Raw genomic sequence first — 8,726 nt, 5'->3', positions numbered from 1 at the left:
TAAATAAATACAAACATTATTATATTTCATTATTGATCACCTGATAACCAGCTGTTTAAAACATTAGCAAGTTTGTGTCGATGAGAGTCATAACAATTTTTTTTGCGGTATGAAAGAGCAGCAATCTCTTTGTAACATATTTTCTCTTAGAATAAATACTAAATATGTGTATTATAGAAAATCAGTAAAACTAATATAAAAGTCATGTATGATTCCATTACCCAAAGCAACCGGCATTTTTCTCTGCCTAAATGGAATTGCTCCTAATGTGATGTTTTGTGACCTAATTTTTTCTCTTAATAACTGGTAATAAATACCTCTTAAATTCATTAAATATTCTATATAACATGAATTTTGAGGGCAAATAAAAATTCTGTTGTATTGCTATATATCATGTGCTTTTTTTTTAACTAAGCCATTAATGCTGGACATTTAAGTTATTGTCAGTAGTTTGCCTTTAAATAGTGCTACAAAGATAAAATTTTATGCACACCCATGAGCAATTCCATAGAATAAATTCCTAGCAGTGAAACTGCTGAATCAAAGGTTATACAGAATTTTAAAGCAATCTTAAAATTGCTTTTGGAAAGCATGTACCGATTTCTACTCCCGTCAGTGATGTTGTGAAATATGCAGAGAGCACAACGAGTTATGATTGTATCTCCTATTTATACTCACAAACACTGCAGAGCCCCTGCAGAAGGTCTTCCAGTGTGTGTGTTTGGGGGAAGTGCAGTAAATATAAGAAGAGAAGAGGAAGCTTTGCAGACACCAGAACCATGATGTCAGATTACAACAATGTCACTTTCAACTGGAGATCAGATTAAATTCAAAGTTTAGTCTCTTCTCTCCCCCTCTTCTGCAATACCCTTGAGAAAGATCAGTTTGCTCTCTAATAGTTGAGGAGAAGTGTTACAGCAGTAAATAAAAATAAATTTAAGAGAAAACAGCAACTATTCTGTCTACTTGAAAGATGAAATCTGCAGGCTCTTGCAAAACCTGCTGGCCCAGAGTATTAGTGAACTAATTAGTCAAGTCTTTGTGTTTTATAGTTAGGATCATAGTACATCTATTCTACCAAAAGCGTTATTACAGTTTTGACTACTGAATTATCTTGTTTTAAATTCCTGACAATAAAATGTACTTCCCAAAATACTATTGAGGTTGTTTATACATTAACTTCACGTAAACTAGAATTCTAATAACAGAATAAATACAGACATGACAGTTTCCCCCCAGAAATATGCAGTCTTCTATTTTAATTAAAAAGAAAATCAGGTTCTTTGATATGTTGGATTAGTAAAACAGAGTATGAGATACCAAGGACTACTGGACTATGGATTATAATTTTAACATGCCGTTAAAAAGTACATTCTTACATTCTTTCCTTGTCCTTTTAAGTTTACTCATGCTCTCACTACCCTCTTTCCTTTTTTTTTTTTTTTTTGTTGTTCCCTCAGAAGACTGCTAGTCTCCCATAAAAGAGGCATTCCATAAATACTTTCAATTTACCTTGACTGACCTTAAATCAGAGTTTATGATATCTGTCAATTCTGTGCTGCCCTCATCCTTGGGGATTTGGGGTAGAGGACAGGGTGAGCTTTGTACTTTTTACTTTGTGTGTGTGTGTGCTATTTATTGTTAAGGGGAGGCAGCAAGTTGCCCATGATTAATTACTTTCTAATAAAACAGTAGGAATGAAATTCCGAATCACGGAGTTGCTGAATGGTTCCAATGAGACAGTCTATTTGAAGTAGAGTCCCTGAAATGCTGAACTTAGAAAATGTTTACTATTATTATTCTGCTATGAATTAAAGTTCAAATTATCACAAGGCAAAAGTCACACCTTGACCCTATGTATCAAGGGTCTGTTCTGGGGGAACCACATATTCAGATTCAGAGAGATCAGACCCCAACACTCTTGCTCTAAGATGTCAAGCACCACAGGTGTTGGAGGAGGCTCATCTGGCATGTCTTAACATATGTTCCGATTCAGTAAGCTCCCTGGAAGGGGAGCCTTGGGTTTGATTCTCTTGTTGAATCCCAGAGGTGCTTTTGTAAGGCATTAGTGAAAATAGAAAATCCAACCTTCTTTATACATTCTCCCCAAAAGCTATGTTGCTTCAAAAACATAGAGTGGCAATATCTTTAGGTTTTTATTCAAGCCACGCATTTTCCTCCAGTTTCCCCTCTCCCACCCCATCTGTGATAACCACAAATCTGATTTCTTTTTCTATGAGTTTGGTGGGGATCTTTTTTTGGGGGGGGGGGTTCCACATACAGTGAGATCATACAGTATTTGTCTTTCTTTGATGTATGCCTTCAAGGTACATTCATGTCGTTGTAAATGGTAGGATTTCCTCACCTTTTAATAGCTGAATGATATTCCACTGTGTCTGTATACCACAGCTTCTTTATCTATTCTTCTGTAGATGGACACTAAGGTTGTTTCTGTGTCTTTACTATTGTGAATAATGCTGCGATGAAATGGATGTACATAATTTCTTCAAGTTAGTGTTTTCATTTCCTTACGATATATTCTGGGAAGTGGAATTGCTGGATCACATGACAACCACTTATTTCACTGATAAGAAAACTGAGGCTCTGAGATTTCAATGTAACAAGATATCACTAACTCGGAAACATAATCAGAATTCATCCTCCTCCTCCAGAAGCTCCATCGGTTCTTTTCTAATTATTCAGTCCTTCCACTAGTGTAGGAATTTCTTTAAATTTGGACGTGGTACCAGTTGGCTATGAAAATGTAGAGCCAACAGAGGGAATGAAAGGACGAAGGAGCTCAAATCCTTTGTGTGGCATTTAATGGATTTGGTCCTGGTGTGTTCATCACACCCCCACTATACTTTTGTGAGTGACAGAGCTGAGACCACCATATGGCCCTCAGGACTGTGAGGGGTCAAAGCAGTCCTGAAACATCCTGGCTGTGCCCTATGGAGGGTTCTAGTTTTCATCCTTGGCTATTCTTTTCTCTGTGTTCCTGCAGAACACGGCACATATGTTACTCACAATCAAAGACTGTCTTACATTCCAAATACAGACTCAGTGTTTTTTTCCCAACAATTTACAAGCTCTTTGGGGCACAGATGGAGTGCTGTGCTTCTTCTGTTCTTCGCTCACAGTCAGGTAGGTGCTGAAAGTATGCTAATTGTCTGACTGAGTTTGCTCAAGCTGTGCATCTGGAATTGAACCCCAAACAGTCTGATCCCTGTAGAGCGACAGCCATGGGGCTATTGAGGTATAGCCTGGAAAGCCATGGGCACGGGAGTGGAAAGGAAAGTCTTCTTCATTGGTAAAGCCATGTCTGTTTTAATTTAGACAGTCCAGTATTTGAGGTTTCTGTGTAGAAAATGAAGTTTTGAAATATGGGGATCCAGATCTTTTTTTCTCTCTCTCTTGTATCTTATTCTTTTAAAGAATTTTTTCTTTTTAAAATTTTTCACAGGTAAAATTCTGTTTTTTATTTAAAAAATAAAAAATAACAGACAAAAAGAACAGGCCCCTCCCCCCAAACACCCACACCTAGTCACAGTACTGAAAGACACACTCTGTTGATATTTTGATACATATATTTCTAGACTATTTTCTCTGTATATATACATTTCTTCTTTTCTTTAAAATTTTTTTAAAAACATGGTATCACCTTAAATGATAGGATAATCTCTTCTACGTACAGAACATTTTTTTAAATACAGAGCTCCCTTCCTCCCTCCTTCCCTCCTCAGTTACCTCCTTTCTTTATACTTTATTATTTTTGTTGTAATAGAATTCTTTCTTCAGATGCAATTTGTTTATTCAGATATTGAGTTGCTATGGATAAGGCAGTGAGCAAAGCAAAGTCCCTGCTCTCATGGAGGTTGCAGTCTAATGATTAATAGTGAAAAATAAGCAAATAAATATATGACATGGTAGGTGTTAATGGGTTTCATGGAGAAAAATAAGAACACGTAAGAGGGAGAGAGAATGTTTGTTGGGGTACTGTTTGTATACATTAGTCAAAGAAGTCTTCTATGATGGGGCAACAATTGAGACCTAAAGAAAATGAGAAACTAACCCAGGAAAATGTCTGAGAGAAGAATTTCAGACAGAGAGAATAGGAAATGCAAAGGCACTGAGAAGCGTACGTCCTTAGACTATCCAAAAAACCTCAAAGAGGCCCGTGTGACTTGAAGACACTGAGCAAAGGGAGGAGAGCAGTGACCGAGGTAAGAGAGGTCGTGGGGAGGGAGAAGGTGATGTAGTACTTTTTACCCTGACTTTTTTTTTTTTTGCAGTTTGCAAATAAAGCTTTAATTGTTTAATTATGCATGGCAGTTGAATAGTCATCATGCTGTATCTGTTAAACATGACTGAGAACACTGCATTCAGCATGACATAGTCTCATTCTAAAGTCAAACACTTCCAGTGAGATACAATTGTTTTTCTATTTCCTTTTCTACTGCTTAATGTTTTTACCGTCTCAATGTTTCTTTTTATTTTTTTACTGAATGAGTCTTTAAATTCTATAGTGCTTTACAATTTTGAAAAATTTGATACACATGATTTCATATAATCCCATAATAACTCTTCCCCCCTCCTCCTTATTTTGACTTTTAACTGGACTAGATTAAGGAATGATTAGAAGATACTGAGAAGAAGAGTGGCATGAGCTAATTACATTTTCGGACGGCCCCTCTGGGTGCTGAGTGGAGAAGAGGTTACAGGCTCAGAGGGAACAGCAGAGAGACCGGCTGGGAGATTCCTACGATAACACAAGGGAGTGATGATGCTGGCTTCAGTCAGGCTGGCAGTGGATGAAGGTTTGAGGAGAAATAAATGATATGAAATAATCTAAGAAGGAAGGCAGATGACTTGAGGAAAAAAATATGTAAATGCCTGCCAGCACAGAGAACTCCTTTGAAGTTGGTGGTTATGATTTTAACACGAGGTCAGTACGTGTGGGCTGTGCTTCTTATTCCCAGACGCACGCTGCTCAGCAGGTTCAGGTTCAAGTAGGAAGAGGTGTAGCTTCAACCTGAGTTGGTGATTTAATGGTGACCAAGGACAAGAGGGGCAATGGGAATGAGAGTGTGTGTAAGAGAGCTGATACAATAATTGACCATGGGTAAGTTGGTAAGGGGGAAAGTGAAGACATGAAGAGTGGAGGGACAGTAAGGAGGTGGTAAGATCAACCTACTGTAGGTACAGATGGGGTTGAAGGATTTTTTTTTATGGAAAGTGAGACTCGTTATTGGTAATGGTACAGGCAGGGCAGACCTCAGAGGTAAGTGGCTGAGATAGGTAGAGGAATAAGATCATTAAAGAAGATGAGGTCCATAGTATTAGAAATTTTATCCATGTGCATACTGAAATCACAAAATAATTATAACACAGGTGGAATTAAAAAGTGGTGGTGAGCCACATGACAAAATCTTTTAAGTAAAGAGGAAGAGAGTAGTTCTGAAAGTTCTGTGTCTCTCCAGGAATGGGAGAAAATGGAAGTATACTGGAAAGAGCACTCAGCCTGACTTCATTCATTCACTCACTCACTCAGCCTTCATTGAGTCCTCCAATGTGTCAGGGAGTGGAGATGCCGACATGTCTAAAATACAGATTCTGCTACCAGGGCCTCTGGCTAGTGGAAGAGACAGAAAACAGATTGTTAAAACTGTGTCCTATGTGATCAACTAGCAATGGAAGCAATAATATAGGAGTGGAAAGAGTTGGAGTTGGAGAAACCTTCTCAGGTAAGGTAGCAAGGAGCCCTTAGAAGGATAAGTATATCCTTCAAGACAAATAAAGAGGGTGAGACATCTGGCAGAGACAGAGAGTGTATGCAAATGAAGTGAAATGCCAGGAGAGCTGATTGGCAGGGCACCCACTGTGCAAGTAGTACAGAAGCTGTCGAGCAGGGTCTGAAGCACGAGTTGAAACTATGGTAAGAACGTCTTACATTGTAAGCAGTTGGAGGCACCACTGGTTTTAAACAAAGGAGTAATCATCAGATCTAGATTTTAGAAAGCTTCTGGCTGTAGTATGGAAGACAGATTGAAGCTACCATCAGTTTTAGAACACTGTCATTACCCCTGAGAGAAACTCCATAACCATTAGCAGTCACTCCCAATTGCTACCCCTCCCCATCCCCTAGTAATCAGTAATCTACTTTCTATCTCTATGGATTTGTCTATTCTGGACATTTTTTATAAATTGAATCATAGAATATGTGGTATTTGTGACTGGCTGCTTCATTTAGCATTCACATATAAGTTTTTTTTGTGTGTGTATGTGGACATATGTTTTGAATTCTCTTGGATACATACCCTAGGAGTGGAATTTCTGGCTTGTACAGTAACTTTATGTTTAGCTTTTTGAAATGCTGCCAAATTCATTTCAACATGGTTGTACCATTTTACATTCCCACCAGCAATGTATGAGGCTTCTAATTTCTCAGCATCCTCACCAACAATTCTTATTGTCTCTTTTTGATTATAGCTACCCTAATGGATGTGAAGTGGTAATTTATTGTGGTTTTAGTTTGCATTTAACTGATTTCCAAGGATATTCAGTATCTTTTCATGGGTTTATTGACCATTTGTATATCCTCCTTAAAGAAGTATCTATTCAAATCATTTGCCCATTTTAAATTGGGTCTGTTGTCCTTTTATTATTGAATTGTAAGAGTTCTTTATACAATTTTATATAAAAATCCCTTATCAGATACAAGATTTGTAAACCTTTTCTCCCATTTTCTGGGTTATCTTCTCACCTTCTTGATAGCATCTTTTGAAGCATACAAGTTTTTTATTTTGATGACATCTGATTCATTTATTGTTCCTTTTGTCTCTTATGTGGTTGCTGTTTTATAGAAGAAGGCCTTGCCTAACCCAGGGTCCTAAAGATTTATTCCCTTTTTTATTTTTAGTAAGAGTTTTTACGCTTTCAGTTCTTATATCTAGGTCACCATCATACATTTTTAGTTAATTTTTGAGTATGATGTGAGGAAGCAACCAACTTCGTTCTTTCGCATGTGGATATACAGGTGTCCGAGTAACAATTGTTGAAAAGATTGCCAGAACATGTTTTCTGAGAGACCAAGCCCCAAGAGCTGAGACTTATTGCGTAGCCAGCCTCCCCGCCCTCAGAGGCCACTGCCCTCTTGTGGCTTAAGGGGATGCTGCTGCAGGGAAATGTTGGAAGACTAGGAAAAAGGGGGGTAATGGGATATAAAACAGAGCACTTTGGAAGTAACCCTCTCCATGTTTCCCTCCTCCCTCTGGGTTCGGAGGGTGCAGAGAGTACTAGCCCAGGAGATAGATGAATATGGAAGAAAACGAACACCAAAATGACCACCCACCATTTGGACACAGTAGTGGAGCTAATGGAGCAAATTCAAGCTCCAATGATCTCCTACCCCACTAAGATGGAGATGTTTCCTCTAAGTAGGAGAGAACAGTCTTGGGCCCACAAAGTAAAAGAGACTCCTGGGTTGGGTCCTTGCTGTAACTATTTCTTTTTCCTGTTCCTCTTGCCTGCCCCAATTTGGCCCAGTTTTTAATTGCTTGTATTCTGATTTTGGAGTTTTAGGAATACTTGAAATACTCTGAAAACAAGTCCTTTTATCACTTTTATGGGCTGCAAGTATTTTTTCCTAATATGTGGCTTACCTTTTCACATTATTTTTTAGTGCTTTTGGAAGAGTGAAAATTTTAAATTTAGTTGAAGACTAGTTTATTATTTTTTCTTTTATGTTTCATGTGTTTTGTATCCTAAAGAATGTTTGCATAACCCGAGTTCATAAAATTTTTTTTCTATGTTTACTTAGAGTTTTAGTTTTTATTTTTAGACCTGTGATCTATTTCAAGATAATTTTTGCAAAGGATGTGAAGCAAGAGTGGAGAGGAAGCAAAGCAAATTTGTGACAAAAAAGTCTTTGTTACAATAGACAATTAAAAGAAAGCACTTTGTAAGATGTAATGTTGCACATGGATGACAGAAACCCTGCTGATGCTGCCTGAGGAGGTGGAAAGGGTTTCATCAGGCCAGGTCACCTGGTGTCTCTTGGTGGGGAAGAGTGTGGTAGAATCCCTCTACTGGTGCCCCTATGTACACGAATGTTCATAGAGGCTTATTTGTAATAGCTGAAATCTGGAATCAACCCGTATGTCCTTCAGGTGAATGTTTAACCAACCTATGGTATAGTCACACCATGGAATACTATTCAGCAACGAAAAGGAACAAGCTATTGAAACACACAACAGCTTGGATGAATCTTCAGGGAACATGCCGAGTGGAAAAAGTCAGTCACAAAAGGTTACATACTGTATGATTCCAACTACATAACTTTTATAAAGTTATCTTAGAAATTTTAGAAATGGAGGACAGATCAGTGGTTGCCAGGGGTTAGGAATAAGCATGGGAAAGGTGGAGGTGGGGGAGGTAGGAGTGATTATAAAAAGGCAACGTGAATGATCCCTGTGGTATTGGAATTGTTCAGTAACTGAACTGAAGTGGTGGATGTACAAACCTACATCAGTGATGAAACTGTACAGAATTTAACACATACACACAAATAAAACAGGGGAAATTGGAAAAAGATTGGTGGACTATGTTATTGTCAATATGCTGGTTGTGATATTAACTGTAGCTTTTCAAGCTGCTACCATTGTCAGAAACTGAGCAAATTTTACAAGGGATCACTATATACATTATTTATTATAACATATGTGAAT

The sequence above is a fragment of the Camelus ferus genome, chromosome 10 (genome assembly GCF_009834535.1).
Source record: "Camelus ferus isolate YT-003-E chromosome 10, BCGSAC_Cfer_1.0, whole genome shotgun sequence".
NCBI lineage: Eukaryota > Metazoa > Chordata > Mammalia > Artiodactyla > Camelidae > Camelus > Camelus ferus.
The sequence above is the reverse complement of the archived record's forward strand: the minus strand, read 5'-3'. Positions refer to the sequence as shown.